This window comes from Euleptes europaea, chromosome 17 (assembly GCF_029931775.1).
Source record: "Euleptes europaea isolate rEulEur1 chromosome 17, rEulEur1.hap1, whole genome shotgun sequence".
Taxonomy (NCBI): Eukaryota; Metazoa; Chordata; class Lepidosauria; order Squamata; family Sphaerodactylidae; genus Euleptes; species Euleptes europaea.
In genome coordinates, this window is record NC_079328.1 from 35,446,260 (window position 1) to 35,467,220 (window position 20,961).

Sequence of the window (20,961 nt, forward strand, 5' to 3'; positions counted from 1 at the left end):
CCTACACAACATCAGCTCTTGTATTTACTGACACACACGCCCACCATTTGGAGCAATACCAGGCCAAAGCTTTTGGCCGGCTTCCCCACATGGGCCGTCATGTGTTTAAACTGGCCCATAGGAGCAACTGGCCCGAAGTCCCAAGGAAAACTGCAGACCTCCCTTTCACATGTCTAATAAAACGCTGATGTTACTGCTCGCTCACAGCAACGGCCTTGCAGCAATTCTGTCCCCCGTGGCCTTTGCTTTCACCGCTTCCCATTTGTTACTGCCGGTCCGAAGGTAAATCGGCCCAGGAACGAGGCCCCCCAAAAAAGTTTTTTATCTGGTTTCCTCCACTCCTTTCTCTCACTGGCGTTAGTAAGACTTGGAACAATAACAGGATGCAGGGATGCAGGACGGGAAAAGGCAGACACCCAGCTGGGAAACCTTGGAGACTGGAAAGCTGAACACTCCCTGCCTTGCTCAGTTCAGGGAACTAACTTGATTTCATTTCGGTTCACTTGCGGTTCTGCTTTCTGCAGCCCGTGCTCGAGGCGTGCTAGCTGGATACGATCAACAGAGACGTGCTTCCATTGGGGATTAAAACTGCGCCAGGTAAGAATCACGGGACTGCGGGAGATGGAAGTTAGTTGCAGGTTCTTAATTCCCTAGCCAAATACTGCTTTGTATGTACACATGCCTAGATTCAGTGTGCGTCACCTGTGTTGGAGGCATCTCGAATTCTTGGATGACCTGTTACACGCAGGATTATAAAATGCCTCCAAGAGAGTGGTACTCAAGGGGAGCCTCTGGAGCTTCTTTGGCCAACCCAGAATGCTCCTTGTTTGCACAATCTACAATGAGATTGGGGAGGAAGTGTTTTGTTTTTGTTAGAAAAACTGTCGAGTTCCCATTGTAGCATTACATCCCAAGTTGCTACCAACCCACCGCCAATTTAAACTGGAAAACATGAATCAGTTCTGATATTTTATTTCTGAGGTGACAAAACCAACTATAAGTAGGGTTGAAATTAAATCAAAAGAGTTTCCGTCTAGACATTAGGAAGAATTTTCTAACTATTAGAGCGGTTCCTCAGTGAAACAGGCTTCCTCAGGAGGTGGCAAGCTCTCCTTCCCTGGAGGTTTTTAAGAAGAGGTTAGATGGCCATCTTTCAGCAATGCTGATTCTATGACCTTAAGCAGATGATGAAAGGGAGTGCATCTTGGCCATCTTCTGGACATGGAGTAGGGGTCACTGGGTGTGTGTGGGGGAGGTAGTTATGAATTTCCTGCATTGTGCAGGGGGTTGGGCTAGATGACCCTGGTGGTCCCTTCCAACTCTATGATTCTAGGGCTAGCAACCTCCAGGTACTAACTGGAGATCTCTTGCTATTATAGGGTTGCCAACTCCAGGTAGAGGAAGGCAATGGCAAACCACCTCTGTTAGTCTCTTGCCATGAAAACCCCAAAAAGGGGTCGCCATAAGTCGGCTGCGACTTGACGGCACTTTACACACACACACAACTCCAGGTATTAGCTGGAGATCTGCTATTAAAACTGATCACCAGCTGATGGAGATCAGTTCACCTGGAGAAAATGGCCACTTTGGCAATTGGACTCTATGGCATTGAAGTCCCTCCCCAAACCCCACCCTCCTCAGGCTCCACCCCAGAAATCTCCAGGTATTTCCCAACTCGGAGCTGGCAACCCTAACTATTAGTCAAAGGTCTTCAATAAAAACAGCACCTGAACAAGTCCATTACAAAGCCCAACAGGCAAAATAGAAAAGTGGGGAGCTGCCCACCCATGTGTAAACAAACTCAGCCCAAAGCCTTGAGCAGAAGAAAGGTCTCAACTTGACACCAGAACTTAAAAGGCCAGGTGTGCAGTGCTGTGGAAGGAGTCCTACCACTGAGGAGCCTTCATGGCAAGCTTCCATGGTATCCCTAGCAAGTTTCCATGGCAAAGTAGGGATTGAAACCTGGGCTTTCCAGAACCTAGAATGATACTTTTAACAGGTCTGCAACTCTGGGTTGGGAAATTCCTGGAGATTCAACAGTAGGATTGCCAACCTACAGGAGGCACCTGGAGATCTCCTGCTATTACAATTGATCTCCAGACGACCAAGATCAGTTCCCCTGGGAAAATGGCAGCTTTGGAGGGTGGACATTGTACCCTGCTGAGGTCCTTCCCCTCCCCAAACCCCATCCTCCCCAGGTTCCACCCCAAAAATCTCCAGGTATTTCCCAACCCAGAGCTGGCAAACCTATTTGGTGGTGGGGCCTGGTGAGGGTAGATACTGGATAGCGGGAGGGGACTCAGCAGTAATGTGATGCCATAGAGTCCATTATGAAGCTGCAATTTTCTCCAGGGGAAATGTCTGTAGTCTGGAGATAATTGATCATTCTGGGAGATCTCCAGACCCAGATGAAAATTGGCAACCTTACATGACTGTAACCAATACATCATGCTGGTTCTTACGAAGAGTTTTCTGTTGTAGCATCAAAGCTGACTATCAAACCCACAACATTGTCAGCTGATGCATCTTTCTAGCATCAATGTGCAGCACATAGATTGCAGACATCCTGGATCTGTCTTCCATCAAAGTAACCACCAACGAATTTTCATGCAACTTTTGTCAATGGGTAGTACACATTCTTTAGCTATCAGTATTTTGAATACCTGCTAACTGCTTAAAGAATTTCTATAGACCATTGGCCAAACCTTTTAATTGTTTGAGAGAACAGTTGCCCACTGACAGTCCAGAGCTCTTTGGGTGCTCCAAAGCACATAGAAAGCTCTTGCTGGAGTGCAAATTTGGTACATGGAGCTTTTCTAGCTATTTTATTGAACAGAGAAGGCTTGGGATGTCCCCTTTCACACCTGTGTTCTGGTTGTAGCAGAAGGGACTACAGGATCACAGTGCAGCTCAACAACTACCATAGTAATAAGGTAAATATACTGCTTGGGAGTGAACCCTATGAACAGTAAAAATTATAACCTCAAGGTTTTTTCCAGCTTGTATCATACTTAGCCTGAAATTCCTAGAGGTCCCTTCATGGCAGAGGGGAAAACCTTCCCAGGGCTTTTACATTGTTAGAACTATATTCTTGCAGCAAACCCTCAAGTTTACTTTCTTGAATGGTTTTCAATTATTTACCTGGCAAAAAGTACTGGTATTTTCAGTTCTCTGGAGAACGTTGGAGAAACATTCATGCCAGGTCAATAGGGTTGCCAGGTCCTTCTTTGCCACTGGTGGGAGGTTTTGGGGGCTGAGTCTGATGAGGACAGGGACTGGGGAGGGGAGAGACTTCAGTTGCCAATGTGGCCATTTTCTCCAGGTGAACTGATCTCTATAGGCTGGAGATCAGCTGTAATAGCGGGAGATCTCCAGCTATTACCTGGAGGTTGGCAACCCTACAGGCCAAACAGACTGCCATGATTTCTCCTACATAGCCAGTGTCCTGGAAAGCTTGGACTTCATGGTCATTTGCAAATCATACCCTGAACAAATTCAATGAAGGATCATTATTTTATGCATAGGGTTGCCAGTCCTTCTTCGCTATCAGCGGGAGATTTTGGGGCAGAGCTTGAGGAGGGCGGGGTTTGAGAGGGGAGGGACTTAAATGCCATAGAGTCCAATTGCCAAAACAGCCATTTTCTCCATGTGAACTGATCTCTATCGGCTGGAGATCAGTTGTAATAGCAGTAAATCTTCTGCTATTACCAGGAAGTTACGACAGGAGATTACCAAGCTATTGGATTCACAGTCAGCTTCATTTTTGCCTGTTGCCTGTTTGTTTCATATTGTATATATCCTTGTACTTTTTTCATGTTTGTGTTACATTGTATACTCACTTTGTATTTAGTGCTTGCAATTGTTACACTTGGTGTTTTTTGTGGATCGATACATAAGACTGTTGTTTAAATCTGTAGTTCAAATAGTCATTTGATTTTGAGCTTTTTGCTGGTTGTTCGCCTGTCATTTCCTTAATCAGCATAAGGTGTTCTTAGTTGTGCTAGATTACCTGGAGGTTGGCAGCCTTATTTATGCAGCTATGTAAAATCAACTGTATGTGGGGTTGCCCGTTCTCTTAGGGTTGCTAGCTCCAGGTGGGGGGGAAATACCTGGAAATTTGGGGGGTGATGTAGGGCGGGGTCTGGAGAGGAAAGGGACCAATGCCATAGAGTCCAATTGCCAAAGCGGCCATTTTCTCCAGGTGAACTGATCTCTGCTGCCTGGAGATCAGTTGTAAAAGTGGGAGATCTCCAGCCACCACTTGGAGGCTGGAAACCCTACTTGTGCCACAGATGTCTTGATATATTTGGACTTTGATTATATTCTTATTTTAGATTGTAAGCCAACAAACAATGATGGGTTTCCTGTAAAAAGTCCCATTTCGTTCAGGCTTCATCAATGATGGCAATCCTACGATGAAGTACTCCACGGAACATATGTTCCGAAGATAGGCATGTACCCTCTCTCTACAAGCAGATGGCATCTGACGCGTATGCAGATGACATCTGACGTGCGCTGACGCGTATGCTCGGCACTTCCGGTTTACAACCGGAAGTGCCTCCTCACGAGGGGCCTTTTCCTCTTAGTTTGAGAGGTAAAGCAGCCCTTTACCACTCAAACTAAGAGGAAAAGGCCCCTTGCGAGGCGGCACTTCCGGTTTTAAACCGGAAGTGTCGTGCTCATACATCAGCACGTGCGTGCACGTTTGCCCACTGATCCTCTGGTGGTTGGCGGGCAGAGGGGCGAATTGCCGAGGGTTTGCCCACTACCACCGGGCAACCCTAGGTACACTCTAACTTCAGTACCTGGAGGTTGCCAACCCTATCCCTGCCCCAGGATGTGGTGATGGCTGCCAACTTGAAAGGCTTTAAGAGGGGAGTGGACAGGTTCATGGAGGAGAGAGCTATTCATGGCTATTAGTAAAAATGGATACTAGTCATGATGCAGACCTATTCTCTCCAGGATCAGAGGAGCATGCCTAGTATCTTAGGTGCTGTGGAACACGGGCAGGAGAATGCTGCTGCAGTCGTCTTGCTTGTGGGCTTCCTAGAGGCACCTGGCTGGCCACTGTGTGAACAGACTGCTGGACTTGATGGGCCTTGGTTTGATCCAGCATGGCCTTTCTTATGTTCTTATATTCTGCTACATGCCGTGTATTAGTTTAGCCCTGAGAAGCAGGTCAAAAACCTGAAATTTTAGGTCCAACCGTAAGGCCCAGCAACACTAATGCCAAACAAGCTGAAATCAAGGAAACTTTCACTTAAACAGTTAATGGGCTTGAAAAGATTTGCCAAATGAATAGACCTGCCTCATATCCTGCTTTTGTTGAAGCAAAGCAGAGTAATTGAAAACAGGATACATGCAAAGGGATTTGTATAGTCTTTTAACCTTTGGAGGCATTTTCTGATTTATAGCCTTCACCAATTGTACGGACATCAGATATGATTCAAAAGAAAAGCCCTCTATTTTTTTTCTCCCCTCCACAGAAATCACATGATTTCCTAATGCTCACCAACATCAGTCCAGTACCCTTCTGAAAGAGGATGTTACTGGGCGTTTGCATTTTGAAATCATTATTCTCGGTAGCAGGTTTCATAGAAATGAAATGCCTACAGGGAGCTAGATGTGGAGGGGAGGGGGTTGGGGGAAACTGTCACTGCCTGGCCCTTAGGGTTGCCAACCTCCAGGTACTAGCTGGAGATCTCCTGCTATTATAACTGATCTTAGGGTTGCCAGGTCCCTCATCGCAACCGGTGGGAGGTTTTTGGGGTGGAGCCTGAGGAGGGCGGGGTTTGGGGAAGGGAGGGACTTCAATACCATAGAATCCAATTGACAAAGCGGCCATTTTCTCCAGGTGAACTGATCTCCATCGGCTGGAGATCAGTTGTAACAGCAGGAGATCTCCAGCTAGTACCTGGAGGTTGGCAACCCGACCTCCCCCCCCCCAAAAAAAGACCTTGAGCGGTTCAGATGTTCTGTTAATGGTGCTTACTAGACCAGCATATTTCAACAAAGCCAATTGCTGAGGCTGCCAAAAATATAAGCCAGTGCAGTATAGTTGATATAAGGCAGCTCAGTTCTGGCAGGCAACTTCCCAGCAATGGTTCCTAGCACCTACTCTCAAGGGGGGCAAAACGGAGAAGTAACAGCATCTATCAACACCAGGACCTCACTTCCTGTTTTGGAACAGGAAGTGACATCATGATGCTATAAGAATTTTCAAATCTGTTTTAAAAATTCCTAGGGTATCATGATGTCACTTCCAGTTTTGAAACAGGAAGTAACATCCCAGCAATCTCCACCCCCCACAATGCTCACAGGGATTGCCAGCCAAGGGCTCACACCTCTTAAGTGTTGGACTAGGACCTTGGACACCCAGGTTCTTTTTTTTCCAAAAGTTTTTTATTAAAGAATATAACACACTCCCATACATACAGAGAATCATTGCTTACAAAGGGGACATATTTTTAAAGCCATACATAATATTTCTGGTATCAGATTAGTAATCTACTGACCTTAATCATTACTGCTTGTATCATATTAGTCGCTATTATATCAATGTTTAAGCTCAGTTTGGTGTCACATATATACAGCTTGCCGACATCTGATTTTATACTAACCCCCTTAATATTACATACCCTCTAACCTACTATATTAATAGGCTTACCAGGTCCCGTCAGTCGATCGGCGGGAGGTTTTCTGGGGTGGGCGGTGCAGGCGCGCACCTGGCTCGATGCACCCGTTTACTCAGAAGTGATGGGGACGCTCTCTCAATCGCGGCCAAAACTCTTTTGGCTGAATTTGCTAGAGCATCCACGTCGCTTCAGGGTAAACCCTGAATTGACGTAGGCGCATCACACGCGCGCGCACGGGCCTCAGCTGGTCGGCGGGCAGCCCAGTGGATTGGCGGTAGTTTACCCACCACCACCTGGCACTTGTCAACCCTAAATATTAACATTCTATTTATCTAACATCTAACATTCTATTTATCTGATATTAACATTCCATTTATCTATATTGAATATATGTACGGACACCCAGGTTCAAGTCCACCCTAGGCGTCCCAATTGTACAGGTCCAGTAGAGGGCCCTGCCACCAACCACGGACTCCCACCCTGGACAAATTGAGAAATGAAGAAAAATAGCCTCCATAATGACACCCCTGTTTTAAAAGATTTGTATTTTTAAAAAAAATTAAGCAAAATTAGTTCATACAGTCCAAAAGCTGGTCAGCAAAACCAGTTTCTGTTCTCTATCAACTTCTGTCACTCAGCAGCTGCGTCAACAAACTGGAGACATGCCCAGCAGGAAAAGGGCAAAACTGACAAAGGGAAAGAGTTAACTGAGTGCCTAACAGGAGGTAATATTGCCAGCTCCGGGTTGAGATATACCTGGAGATTGGACAACACTATGAAAAACGTTAAGCAGCAAACCTGTCTTCTCAGCAATCATCCTTTTGAAAGCCTTTGTCACTCTCCAGCAGATTTATGGCATGAAAGAATAAAAGAATATAAAAGACCCTGAGAAATAATTTCCCTCAAGTGTTCCTCTGCCTAAGAATATAGATATTCCCATCTCCTTGCAACACCATTAAATGGGACCAGTGAGTCAGCGATAGAGAAATTAACCTTCAGAGCAAAGCAGTTTTCCTGAAATGCTTCCTTCACACACTCTTCTGTTAAGCACATATGGCTTTAAAAAAAACTAGAAAGTGTAGCAGGGCAGTGACCTCAGAACCCGGTGTAGACAGACAGTTCATCAGGCATTAAAACAGGATTCAAACGCCAAAGCACAAAAGCGATGCAGATGTGCCCATGAAGAGCCATTAAGAAACATTCACATTGTGAAATCTTAGACAGTAGTCCAATGACACTGTTTTGCCAGAGGCCGATTTCACCTGTAGCAAAAGTCCTTTAAGGGATTTGGGGGGGTCAAGAAAACTCAGAGAGAAAAAGATACCTTGTTTAAGCGGATGTGGTTTGATCAAGAACAGCTCACAAAATAAGCCAGCCATTTCTTTACACCCCTTTTGATCACCTGAGCCTGGTTCTATAGCACCTTCAAGTTGGCAGGTATGCAGAAAAATCCTCCCTTCCTTCTTTATACTACTCAGCCTATCAGATGCAGCCTCCCAGGCCTTATGATTCTTATTAACACCTGGCAATCTGCTGGCTTGGGGCTAAATGCCTGCAACTGGGGCTCTTAACTCTTTATTGGGAAGGCTGAATGACTAAAAGGAGAAAGTGATCCTGCAGTTACTTATAGCTGTGGAATTTAGTTTCCAACATGCAGGAAGCCAGAATAAGGGTCACCTGACCACACCATCCCTAATCCTTCTGAGGGGTTTCTCTGCATGGGTGCTATAGCCAGGAAGGCAAAAACCAAACTGATAGACCCATTCATAGTCATCAGCAAGGAAAGGGCTATGTCTCAACTGTAAAGCATGTGCCTTGTATACAGAAAAACCCAGGTTCAATCCCCAGCATCACACTCTAAAGGATCTCAGGTAATGTTGTGTATGTTAAGTGCCGTCAAGTTGCTTCCGAGACTCATGGTGACCCTATGAATCAATATCCTCCAAAATGTCCAGTAGTTAACAGCCTTGCTCAGGTCTTGCAAAATGAGGGCTGTGACTTCCTTGACAGAGTCAATCCATCTCATGCTGGGTCTTCCTCTTTTCCTGCTGCCTTCAACTTTTCCTAGCACGATTGTCTTTTCCAGTGTCTCTTACCTTCTCATAATTTGTCCAAAGTACGATAGCCTCAGTTTATTCATTTTACCTTCTAGAGACAGTTCAGGTTTGATCTGGAACCCACTTATTTGTCTTTTTGTCAGTCCATGGTATCCGTAAAACTCTCTTCCAACACCACATTTCAAAGGAATCTAACTTCTTGTCAGCGTTCCTTAATGACCAACTCAATAGGTGTTGGGGAAAGACCTTTCCTAGTCAGAGACCCATTGCCACACAGAATACACAACTCTGAGCTAGGTGGGCTGATAGAATAAGGTATCTTGAGATGTTTGCATGAACAAAAACAAGCAGTTGAGAAGTATCCCTTTTAGATAAGTCTCTTTTCTTCATCTCTTTTGTCCCTGTACAATCCACTTTGTCCCAGATCCACAGGAAATGCAAAGGACAGTGTGGGAACCAGTCTTGGTATCTGCCCAGGTTAGGGGAATCATTCTTTGCCGTCCTGCAGCAGGAAGAAGGGGTGGCCCTTAGAGCTCTCATTTGATCCATATGAGTCATAGAGGTTTCCTGTTCTTATGCCACCTGCAGGAAGCTGACCATCTATCGCCATTCTCTTGACCTTCCTCCATCCCACCCCACCCCCATACAGCTGAAGCTCTGAAAGCCTTCCTATAGCACTGGGCTGTAATTCATAGAATCATAGAGTTGGAAGGGGCCATACAGGCCATTTAGTCCAACCCCCCTGCTTAATGCAGGATTAAAGCCCTAGAGCAGGGCTTTTTAAACCTTTTCTACTCTCAACCCCTTTTCGACCCTGGGTATAGAGGTACATAAAACAGGTCTAGAAATCAAACATTTACTGATAATAAGTCATAAAGAAATGTATTTTAAAACAATTCTTTGGTATAGGTTCAGAAACCTTTTACTGTTGCCAAATTTTTCGTGACCCCCACAATCAGTTACGCTACCCCACATGGGGTCACGACCCACAGTTTAAGAAGCTTTGGCCTAGAGCATCCCCAACAAGTGCTTGTCCAGCCTCTGCTTAAAGACTGCCAGTGAGGGGGAGCTCACCACCTCCCTAGGTAGCTGATTCCATAATTGTGCATGTAACATTATTTGGGGCCATAACCCACAATGCCTAAAGGACCCTTACAAATCAGAATAGCAGATCAAGACTGACTAAAACCTCCTCTCGATTTCCTCAAAGTATCAGCAGCACCATTTCTAATTATTTCTGCTGCAGACTTCACTTTCCAACTGTGGCCAGCGGTGCGCCGATCTCTTGTTTTCCAAAATGATCTCATAAAAGTGGGTGGAGAAGCAAATTACATTTCATCTCAAGAGCAGTTTTTGGGCATGGCAGACCTCAGTCCCTCCATTCCAGTCTGAAAGCTGCCTGTTTTGCAAGATCATTTCCAACAGAGTTATCCAGGCCAGGAAATCCTAATCAGCACAAGCTCAATGAATTCGCTGAATTTAAGAAGCGGATTCTTCTGAAATGTGAAAATGAACTCTGGGGAAATGAATGATACTGAAAGGTATGAGAACACACAAGGCCAAACTAACCCTCTGCAAAGGAGAGCCAGATGTATTTATATATGTATCCACCTATTCATATTTACAGATGGGGTTGCCAGCTTCCTCTTTGCTACCAGCAGGAGGTTTTTGGGGTGGAGCCTGAGGAGGGCGGGGTTTGGGGAGGGGAGGGACTTCAATGCCACAGAGTCCAATGGCCAAAGCGGCCATTTTCTCCAGGTGAACTGATCTCTATCGGCTGGAGATCAGTTGTAATAGCAGGAGATCTCCAGCTAGTACCTGGAGGTTGGCAACCCTATTTACAGAACATCTTAGATACAACTCTGGGAATCCCATTAATTCCCAGAACATTTGTTCCTTTACCTAGCAGTAGGGTTACCAACCTCCAGGTACTGGCAGTGGATCTGCTGCTATTACAACTGATCTCCAGCCGATAGAGATCAGTTCACCTAGAGAAAATGGCCACTTCGGCAATTGGACTCTATGGCATTGAAGTCACTCCCCTCCCCAAACCCCGCCCTCCTCAGGATCTGCCCCAAAAACCTCCCACCAGTGGTGAAGAGGGACCTGGCAACCCTACCTAGCAGGCAGTCAGGGAACCAAACTTAGACCATGAGCACAGTGCAATGGAAGGGGGTATTTCAACCACCACCACCTCACTGGGGTTGCCAGGTCCTCCCTGGCCACCAGCAGGGGGTGGAGGGTAGGGTTGCCCGCTCCAGGTTGAGAAACTCCTGTAGATATGGGGGTGGAGCTTGGGGTGGACAGGGACTGCAGTGGGGTACAATGTCACAGAGTCCACCCTCCAAAGCATCCATTTTCTCCAGGGGAACTGATCTCTGTAGTCTGGAGACAAGCTATAATTCTGGTGGATCCCCAGATCCTACCTGGAGGCTGGCATCCCTACCCCTTGCTGTATCACTTTCTTGGCCCGAAATGCCCCTATGAATAGGGTTTCCAGACTGGGATGGGACTTTACCCCAACAGTGTCCCATAAAGGTACTAACCTCCAGGTGGTGGCTGGAGATCTCCTGGGATTACAACTGATCTCCAAACGACAAGAGATCAGTTCACCTGAAGAAGATGGCTGTTTTGGAAGATGGTACTCTGCAGCCTTATACCCCATTGATGCCCCTCCCCTCCCCAAACCCCACCCTCCTCAGGCTTCACCCCCCAAATCTCCAGGTATTTCTTTACCTGGAGCTACATCTTCCAGTTGTACCGTTGGAAGTGATTTCATGGGATGCCATTCCCTCCCCCCCCCCATTTTTCCCCTACTGCCCCACTGAGTGTTGGCAGGGTACACGGCAGTGCCAGCGGGTATTTCCCTGCCAGCAAACAGCAATCCTACCTGTGAAGCTGCTATTTCCTCCATCGGTGAAACATTCAGACCTTGTTTGCCGCCAGTGGGGAAAATAGTAATGCTGCCGTGCTGCTGGCAGGGTGTGGAGATTTCAACCCACCTTCCCTTAGAGTTGCCAGGTCCCTCTTTGTCACTGGTGGGAGGTTTTTGGGATGGAGCCTAAGGAGGGCGGGGTTTGGGGAAGGACTTCAATGCCGTAGAGTCCAATGGCCAAAGCGTCCATTTTCTCCAGGTGAACTGATCTCTGTTGGCTGGAGATCAGTTGTAATAGCAGGAGATCTCAAGCTAGTACCTGGAGGTTGAGTAATCAAAAACTGGCTCCAAGTGCACAAGGAAGGCAAGGAATCAAAATAATGCACTTGTACAGCTAACAATAAAAGCACAGACTCAAACTGAAATGCAATTAGGTCTATTCAAAAGAACAACCTCAATAATAAGAATAAATACGTGCTCAAGGAGCAAAAGACAAAAACCAATCAAAATTCACAGTTACAGTATCCCAAAGGTAAGTGTAAGTATACAATTTCTCTAAAAGGTAAATAGAGGTATAATAGGCAAAAAGTCCAAACATCCAACTGGTAAGTATGCACAGGCAACGGAGTAGTTATAAACCGCAATGGGCTTCCGGTAAAGTCCCCATTTCATATTCTTTTTTTCAAGCTTCAAATGTATCCGTTTGAAGCCTTTTAGGTTATTGGCACACGGATACATTTGAAGCTTGAAAAAAGAATATGAAATGGGGACTTTACCGGAAGCCCATTGCGGTTTATAACTACTCCTTTGCCTGTGCATACTTACCAGTTGGATGTTTGGACTTTTTGCCTATTATACCTCTATTTACCTTTTAGAGAAATTGTATACTTACACTTACCTTTGGGATACTGTAACTGTGAATTTTGATTGGTTTTTGTCTTTTGCTCCTTGAGCACGTATTTATTCTTATTATTGAGGTTGTTCTTTTGAATAGACCTAATTGCATTTCAGTTTGAGTCTGTGCTTTTATTGTTAGCTGTACAAGTGCATTATTTTGATTCAGTACCTGGAGGTTGGCAACCCTACCTTCCCTTCATGCTGCCATCTCAGTCCAAACTAAGCACACAAAGAGGGGAAAAACCACTGCAATCTTCTAATATTATGTCAGAATATCCTTGTTGCAGAAGTGAGATTCTATGTATTTTTAGCAAAAGAGGATTGTGTTGGTAAGGGGATTTAAACTCTGGCTTTAACTCCTCACCTACCTGCGCATCATCGCTTAAAACCTTTTGCTCACTTCTGTATTAATGTGAGGCTGGAAAGAGACCTGTGCCCTCACCACAGATGTCCATACCTGGCAGACAGAGGGTACAACTAACAGGCCCTGTTGAGCAGACCTAAATTAGGGTGTATATTGAGAAGTATCACGTAGGAAGAAGCAGATGGTGGATAAAACAGGTTTACAAAGTGGCCGCAAGCCCAACCCAGTGAGTTACCACTTGACAAGTGGTTATTTGTATTGACCAAGGAAGACGGCAAAGCAACTGATATGCGCCAGCTAGCTCTGAGATTTTCAAATAGAACGGTCAGGGTATTTCTGAATCTCTAGGGTTCTGAATCTCTTCGCCACCAGTCGGAGGTTTTTGGGGCGGAGCCTGAGGAAGGCGTGGTTTGGGGAGGGACTTCAATGCCATAGAGCCCACTTTCCAAAGCGGCCATTTTCTCCAGGTGAACTGATCTCTATCAGCTGGAGATTAGTTGTAATAGCAGGAGATCTCCAGCTAGTACCTGGAGGTTGGCAACCTTATGAATCTCCCATATGTGACACTGGTTGGTGTTCAGAGACAAACAGTGCAATCCTAAACAGAGTGACATGTGTCTAAACCCATGGAAGTCAACGGCTTATTAAGGGTGTAACTCTTATAATATTTGTAGTGCTGATATGACAAGGAAAAGAATTATTATTATTTTAGAAAACTTGCCAGTATGTATTTGTTGGCCGGCGGTCTTGCTGTTCTCAGTGAGGACTCAGTTGGCTTCCTCTTTGTTGGATTCATTCAGATTACGTGTAATGAATGCGATGAATTCATCTTCCTAAGGAAGATGAACAATGAGTTCAATGAACAATCAGCTCTAGGAAGAGTGATGTCAATCCAAGACTGGGATCTTTGCACACTTGTTCAGGGCTGAAGCTCATGGTGATCAACGGAATTTAAGTGACAAACGAGTGGATTTACAAATTATCTGATTTTGCTTCAATGTCAAAACTAACCTGTTTGTATAAAGAGACAGCCATTAGATGACTTCAAGCGCAAATGGCAACCACTATATGACAAATACGCTTCAACAATGAATCTTGCCAACTGTATTTAATATATCAACCTGCTATATATAATCTATAATATAATCTGGCTAATGGATCGCCCAGGCTAGCCTGATCTCGTCAGATCTGAGAAGCTAAGCAGGGTCGGCCCTGGTTAGTATTTGGATGGGAGACCACCAAGGAATACCAGGGTTGCTGTGCAGAGGAAGGCACTGGCAAACCACCTCTCTTAGTCTCTTGCCATAAAAACCCCAAAAAGGGGTCGCCATAAATTGGCTGCGACTTGAAGGCACTTTACACGCACACACACACACACACATATATATATAATCTGGTGTTGACATAGGGCGAAAACGCATGGTCGCTTTAGCCTCCTTTATTCCCTGTTTCAGCCAGGATAGAACGCATGCGTTTTGCCGAACGGGCGTTCGATCCTGGCTGAATCCTGGCTGAAACAGGGAATAAAGGAGACTAAAACAGCCATGCGTTTTCGCCCATAGTTGGTTCTTGTTCTTAATAGAGATATCTATATTATCATCAGAAAAAAAATTGGTACAAAATGTCTTAGCATATGTTTATGATAGGTTTATAAAAAAAGATATAAGGATATGCTGTATTTTTAATGATGAGAAACTAAAGAGTTTATTCTAAACTAAACCAATTTATGAGACGTCTATAGTGTATTGGAAAAGTTTGGACACAGAAATTTAATGCTTTCTCCCTTTCCCTTCCCATTCCCCTTTTTATTTTTGTACCCCAAAAAAACTTTAATAAAATACTTTAAAAAAAAAGAACTTAAGTGACATCCTAGCTTCAGGTTACAAGGCTGCCGCCATGATCTTAAGGAACAAAAATCTGGGTGGAACCATACCATATGTGCAGCTGCGGTCATTTCAAGGAAGATTTTATCTTTTGCCGATTACAGCTGTGGGGGCTGCAGTTTCCAAGAGCAAGAGTGGTAGTGGAAGGGAGGCAGAGAGGGACTTTTTATCCATCCCCCCCCCATGCCAAATTTCCCATCCACCCCCTACAAGCTCCTTTTATCTTTGCTTTTGTGCATAATCAAGGGAGTTCAAGCAAAATACATCTGCCCAGTGGTTGTATCACAGTTCACACAATGCCTAGTATAAATCCCTATCATAGCTTTGCTCTTAGGACTGCATCCTGCTCACATGAAGGCAAACACGTTCACTGCCTTGGGAAGCTATGACTAGTCCTGACTTCTTGATGCATATTCCTATTATCTTCCATGTGGCAGAAATTATTGCTTCTTGTGCTCATCTTTTCTGGGTTGTGAACTAGGGAGAAGTTCAAGACCGGACCTCTAGCAGCAGAGTCTCAATAAAAACAACCGATCTGTGAAAACAATAAAGCCCAAGTAAAACATAGAATCTTAGAACCATAGAGTTGGAAGGGACCATACAGGCCATCTAGTCCTACCCCCCTGCTCAATGCAGGATCAGCCTGGAGCATCCCTGACAAGTGTTCGTTCAGCCGCTTCTTGAAGACTGCCAATGAGCAGGAGCTCACCACCTCCCTAGGCAGTCAATTCCACTGCTGGACAACTCTTAATTTTCCCCTAATATCCAGCTGGTACCTTTCTGCCTGTAATTTAAACCCATTATTGCAAGTCCTATCCTCTGCTGCCAACAGGAACAGCTCCCTGCCCTCCTCTAAGTGACAGCTCTTCGGATACTTAAAGAGAGCAATAATGTCCTCCAGAAGTCAAGTGACTCCTTCAAGACTTACAAAATTTATTCCAGCATAAGCTTTTGGGAGTCAGAGCTCATTTCATCAGATAGAACATCGAGCCATAGGGCGCTTTGTGGAGGACCTACACCCTCTTGCTTAAAAACCCTGGTTTACAAAAACTACATATAACATATAAACAAGGAAAGAGCCGCTATACCACTAAGGCTCTTGAGATCTTGAGCCGGGAGAATCCTGGGAATTGTCAAGGAGATGGTTTCTAGAGCAGGGGTGTCAAACATAAGGCCTGAGGGCCAGATCCTGCCCCTTGAGAGCTTTTATCCAGCCAGCCACCACCACCACCCCGCACACACACTCAATCTGGGCTGGCAAGGCATAGCCCAGCCCAACCAAGTGGCATTTATGTCATATCCAGCCTTTGTGAGTTTGACACTTGTGCTGCACCAGAAATGTTCTTATTCTCAAATCAGGTGTGGGGAGGCATGACTGCAAGAGGGGGCCATTTTGGCCTCCCAGTCTGCCCCTGGTCATAGTGTTGGGGAGGGTTAACTCCCCATGCTGCTTCCCTGATTAAAAATGCCCCCCTGAGGCTGCTTTAGAGATGGAAAGACATTACTCATGTTGTGCCAAACTCTCCTGCCTGCTGGGCTGAAGGAAGGGACCACCTTTTTCATCAGGTCAACAGTGAACAATTAACTCCTCCCCAGCCATAAAGCTAAAGTGTGCCATCAAGTCTCATTCGCCTTAAGGACACCCTATCCTGGGGTTTTCAAGGCAAGCGACTTTCAGAGGTGGTTTGCCATTGCCTTCCTCTGTATAGTGACCCTTGACATCCTCTTGATGGTCTCCCATCCGTATGCTAACCAGGGCCAACTAGGGTTGCCAGCTCCAGGTTGGGAGATACCTGGAGATTTGGGGGGTAGAGCCTGAGGAGGACGGGGTTCAGGGAAGGGAGGGACTTCAGTGGTAGGGTTGCCAACCTCCAGGTACTAGCTGGAGATCTCCTGCTATTACAACTGATCTCCAGCCGACAGAGATCAGATCACCTGGAGGAAATGGCCGCTTTGGCCCTTGGACTCTATGGCATTGAAGTCCCTCCCCTGCCCAAACCCTGCCCTCCTCAGGCTCTGCCCCAAAAACCTCCCGCCGGTGGTGAAGAGGGACCTGGCAACCCTACTTCAGTGGAGTATAATGCCATAAAGTCCACCTTCCAAAGCTGCCATTTTCTCCAGGGGAACTGATCTGTATCACCTGGAGATCAGTTGTAATAGCAGGAGATCTCCAGCCACTTCCTGGAGTTTGACAACCCTAGGGCCAACCCTGCCTGGCGTCTAAGCTCTGATGAATTCATGCTCGTCTGGGCTGTTTGGGGCTGCCCCACTGGCCTTAAAAAGGTAAAAGGTAAATGTAAAGGTCCCCTGTGCAAGCACCAGGTCATTCCTGACCCATGGGGAAACGTCACATCCCGGCGTTTACTAGGCAGACTTTGTTTGCGGGGTGGTTTGCCAGTGCCTTCCCCAGTTGTCTTCCCTTTACCCCCAGCAAGCTGGGGACTCATTTGACCGACCTTGTAAGGATGGAAGGCTGAGTCAACCTTGAGCCGGCTACCTGAAACCGACTTCCGTCGGGATCGAACTCAGGTCGTGAGCAGACCTTTTGACTGCAGTACTGCAGCTTAACACTGCGCCACGGGGCTCCTCCACTGGCCTTAGTCCATATTAATTCCCTCCCATCCACAGTTTTTTTTTTTTTTGCTGTTATGTTACCCATTTATAGATCCAGTCGTGGGTCCCCAACTTCATTCAGTCTCTAAGGAGAGAGTACTGCACAGTTTTCTTAATCAAATGTTTATGAACAAGGAACAATTGAGAAGGTTCTGTCAATTTAATCCTTCCAACTCACAGTTTTCACTATAGGGACACTCACAAAGAAAAATATTGCTTCAATTTCTCTTGTTCACGCAAGTCGGGTTTGGTTTCTTCCACAAATAAGGTTTTGTTTATTTCTCTTAAGCACTGCAATGAAGCTCTGTCTTTATAGCATAACCGTATTGTGCATTCAGCCATTGGTGCCTCGGGACAAAAAAAGTAATACATTTTACCTTATGGTGCCTAATGTTCATCTTTATTACTACTTTCTGCTTAATATCATGAGACTTCACTTATCGAAGTTACAGATCTAAGCTAGAAGACCCAGCCTTTCAGGCAATTTGCAGGGTTTATGTGGATCACATTGAACTGTTAAGCTATTCCTTTGGAAATCTCTAGTATCTTTGCTGATGTGCAGCAATACGGGTTTTGAAAGGGATAGGCTGATTATTTGAAGCATGGTTGTGAGAGAAAGATAGTCTTCATTCCCTTCATTCATCAGGCAAAAATTATAATATTCAAGGAATCTTGGTGCAGTTGGTTTGCAAACTAAACAAATTCAACTGGGTGCTTATATTCAGTCCACTGAAGGAACTGGTCATAGAAAAAGCAGCTGAAACTGTAATTTTGAAGAGAGCCAAGAGACAAGCTTGCGTTATCTGGTGACACAAAGTCTGCTCAAAGGCAGCCAGAGGAAATGAAATCACTTGTGCATTGGAGAACATGAAAAGAAGGATCTATAAAATTAAACTGCAGCACATGGTTGGAACTCAGATAGACCATGGATGTGTGTTCTTTCTGGCGTATGGGTGGTAACTTTTACTGGGGCCTTCAGTAGAAATCTGTCATGCCAGAATCTTCAAGTCAAGCACAACCATAAACACATGGGCATGAGTAGAAAACAATCCTCTTTTGCAAACCAGGTCCTATAGCCCATCGACTTTCCTTTAATTTTGTCCACTCAGCACTGCTCTTTTACAAAGATGGGATTAATAAATAGAATTACTTCTTGTCAACAGCAAGTGGTGTAAGTCGTTTCTTCGACCTCTTACTCTCCCCAACATTCCTTTTGTGTTGCAAGGAGCACAGGGGGAATCTGCCAGCTTCTTCCACGTTGCAGAAACCTGTCAAACTAGCTAGTTAATACTGCAAAATTTTAAAAATTATTCCAAGACCATTTTTTTGCATATGTCAGAAATTCACAGAGTGCTATTTCAAAAAAAAGGACTTGGGGTGGGGGGAATGAGTTTGATTGCAGACTTTTGCACATGTCAAGTCACAGCGTGGTATAGTGGTTAAGAGCGGTGGTTTGGAGCGGTGGACTCTTCTTCTTCCCCGTAGGGCAGGGGTGTCAAACATACAGCCCACAGGCCAGATCTGGCCCCTTGAGAGTTCTTATCTGGCCCACAAGCCAGCTGAGGCAGCCAACCCCCCAGCCCCAATCTGGGCTGGCAAGTCTGCTGTGGGCCCGCCCGATCAGGTAGCCACTCCCCCACTCTTGTTCTGAGCTGGCGAGCCCACTGCGGCCTTGCCAGCTGAGGCACCCACCACCACCCCGCTCCCAATCTGGGCTGGCGAGGCATGGCCCGGCCCAACTAAGTGACATTTATGTCATATCCGGCCCTCGTAACAAATGAGTTTAACACCCCTGCCACAGGGCTTTGAAGGGAAGAGACATTCAGAGGTGGTTTGCCATTGCCTGCCTCCACGTCATGACCCTGGTATTCCTTGGAGGTCTCCCATCCAAATACTAGCCAGGGCTGACCCTGCTTAGCTTCCGAAATCTGATGAGGGGCTGTCATATTGAGGATGGTGCCGAGTTGTTTTCTGTTGCCCAAGAAGGTCGGACCAGAACCAACAAGTGAAATTAAATCAAAAGAGTTTCCGTCTAGACCACTGGTTCCCAACGGGGGGTCCACGGACCTCCAGGGGTCCGCGAGAACTAAATTAAGGTCCACAAAACAAAGTTATAAGCCCATAATAAATTAATATTTTCAATTAAAAGTTCTCTATTATAAAAATATATATTCAAATATTATTCTAAGTTTAATGTTTAACTAACAGTTATGATTAAAGTTTATTTTCAAATTCCCGGAATTTTTATTTTGAACCTTGGGGTCCCTGCACCGAACAAAAAAGTTCTAGTGGTCCCTGGTCAAAAAAAGGTTGGGAACCACTGGTCTAGACATTAGGAAGAATTTTCTAACAGTTAGAGCGGTTCCTCAGTGGAACAGGCTTTTTCGAGAGGTGGTAAGCTGTCCTTCCCTGGAGGTTTTTAAGAAGAGGTTAGATGGTCATCTGTCAGCAATGCTGATTCTGTGACCTTAGGCAGATGATGAGAGGGAGGGCATCTTGGCCATCTTCTGGTCACCAGGTGTGGGGGGGAGGTAGTTGTGAATTTCCTGCATTGTGCAGGGGGTTGTACTTGATGACCCTGGTGGTCCCTTCCAACTCTATGATTCGATTATTCTATTCTATGAGATCAGGCTAGCCTGGGCCGTCCATGTCTGGATGAACAGGGATGTGCAGCCTGAAAATTAATTCATCAAGATCTGACATGATAACATCAATTCTTTAATATCATAAAAGCTCAAATCCAAACAGGATTATTTTCAACATTGCTGGATAGATGAGAATTTACCAATCAGGCTGGTATTCTGGCACCTTGCTGTCTGGCTTTGGTTTTGCAAACAATGGAAAGGGGGAAGAGAGATTTAGCAGGTATTTGATAACATCTCTAGCAACAGTAACACAGCATTACGTCATTGACGTCAAGCATTCAGCATACATTTTAACAATCTGTACAAGGTAGGCTAGCATTGTGTGTGTGTAAAGTAACGTCAAGTCACACCCGACTCATGGCAACCCCTTATGGGGTTTTCAAGGCAAGAGACTAACAGAGGTGGTTTGCCAGTGCCTTACTCTGTATAGCAACCCTGGACTACCTTGGTGGTCTCCCATCCAAATACTAACCAAGGCTGACCCTGCTTAGCTTCTGAGATCTGACGAGATCAGGCTAGCCTGGGCCATCCAGGTCAGGGCAGGCTAGCATTAGACTCAAGTAAAATTGCAAACGGGAAAGGAAGAGGGCTAAGGGAAATTGCAACCTGTCTAAAGCCATCTAATGAGATTGTAAAGCAATATTTGATTCAAAGAGCTCCTTGAACGCATATGAAGCTCCCTGATACTGAATTAGACCTTGGGTCCATCAAAGTCAGTATTGTCTACTCAGATTGCCAGCGGCTCTCCAGAATCTCAGGCAAATGTCTTTCACAACACCTGGGGTAGCCAGAAGTCAGTTGCAACTTGACAGCACTATACACACACATAATCCATGTCCATTGCCAGTTTGAACAGCCCAGTTTGGCCCAAGCTTGTCAAAATTCGGAAGCTGGGTCAGCCCTGGTTAGTACTTGGATGGGGAGACCACCAAGGAAGTTCAGGAATCCAGGGGAAGGCATTGGCAAACCACCTCTGTTTATCTCTTGCCTTG